Below are 1,934 nucleotides of genomic sequence, written 5' to 3' on the forward strand. Positions count from 1 at the left end.
GCTCAGGCCACTGGGGAGGCTGAGCCACTGGGCCCTACAGGACACCTAGCACACAAAGCCTCTCTAGCAACACAGGGAAGCAGCCAAAATGCGGAGACAGAGAAACAGGTCACGATTGGCAGAAATAGAGGAAAGCAAACGATTGGATATAGAATTCAAGGCCACGTTTATAAGGTTTTTCAAGAATTTTGTGGAAACCGCCGATAAATTTAATGAGTCTCTCATTAAGTATAATGAGACCATGAAGGACATGAAAAAGGACCAACTAGAAATTAAACATACACTGACTGAAATAAAGAATAATTTACAGAGATCCAACAGAAGACAAGAGGATCCCAAGAAACAAGATAAATACAAAGAAACAAAACATACCCAACCGAAAAAGAAAAAAAAACAAAAGAAATTCCAAAAGTATGAAGATAGTGTACGGAGCCTCTGGGACAACTTCAAGCGTACCAACATCAGAATTATAGGGGTACCAAAAGAAGAGAGAGGGCAAGATATTGAAAACCTATTTGAAGAAATAATGACAGAAAACTTCCCCCACCTGGTGAAAGAAATGGACTTGCAAGTCCAGGAAGCGCAGAGAACCCCAATCAAGAGGAATCCAAAGAGGACGACACCAAGACACATAATAATTGAAATGCCAAGAGCAAAAGACAAAGAGAGAATCTTAAAAGCAGCAAGAGAAAAACAGTTAGTTACCTACAAGGAAGTACCCATAAGATTGTCAGCTGATTTCTCAACAGAAACTATGTGGCCCAGAAGGGAGTGGCAAGAAATATTCAAAGTGATGAATAGCAAGAACCTACAACCTAGATTACTTTACCCAGCACAGCCATCATTCAGAATTGAAGGTCAGATAAAGAGCTTCACAGATACGAAAAAGCTAAAGGAGTTCATCACCACCAAACCAGTATTATATGAAATGCTGAAAGGTATCCTTTAAGAAGAGGAAGAAGAAGAAAAAGGTAAAGACACAAATTATGAACAATATATACACATCTATCAACAAGTGAATCTGAAAATCAAGTGAATAAATAATCTGATGAACAGAATAAACCGGTGAATATAATAGAATCAGGGGTATAAAAAGGGAGTGGACTGATTATTCTTGGTGGGGGAAAGTGGTGTGGGGGGTGTGGGAAGAGACTGGACAAAAATTGTACACCTATGGATGAGAACAGTGGGTGGCCGGAAAGGGCAGAGGATGGAGTGGGAACCAGGTGAGGGGAGCTATGGGGGGAAAAAAGAGGAACAACTGTAATCATCTGAACAATAAAGATTGAATGTTTAAAAAAAAGAATAACTGAGCAGTGACTTTCTTGCTTCCCACCCTCTCTGTAAGCTTTCCAGACCCATCAGGGAAAGCTCTGCTCCTTCCTCAACCAAGTCAGGCCTTGCTCTGGGGGCTGCTTATGCTCTCACTGCTGCAAACAGTGGACCAGACTGTTTGGGGCAAGGCTGCTTCATTAACTGGATGTTTTCCAGGGGCTCCTCCTGCAGGAATTCTAGGAAAGGTGTAGATGGGTCTCCTTCACTAGGACTGGGCTTGCAGTTTTAACACGTTCCTCTGGGGATTGTGAGGCTTGAGAGCCCCCAGTACCTTTATTGGCTTTTCCATCCATGTGGAGGGTGTGGGGGTCGCTCTCTCTCTGACTGTGACCCACACGACTATGATCCTTTCAGATGAGAGGACAGCCTACTTGCTGGCTGCCTCCCCATTCTCCCTGCTCTCACACAGCTGCCTGCCTCTGCTATGCAGTCTCCTCCAGGCCCTAGGGCAGTGATGGCCAACCTATGACACGATGGCGAATTCATTTTTTTGGTTGATTTTTCCTTGTTAAATGGCGTTTAAATATATAAAATAAATATCAAAAATATAAGTCTTTGTTTTACTATGGTTGCAAATATGAAATAATTTCTATATGCGA

The sequence above is a fragment of the Myotis davidii genome, unplaced genomic scaffold, assembly GCF_000327345.1.
Source record: "Myotis davidii unplaced genomic scaffold, ASM32734v1 scaffold49, whole genome shotgun sequence".
In the NCBI taxonomy this organism is placed as follows: domain Eukaryota; kingdom Metazoa; phylum Chordata; class Mammalia; order Chiroptera; family Vespertilionidae; genus Myotis; species Myotis davidii.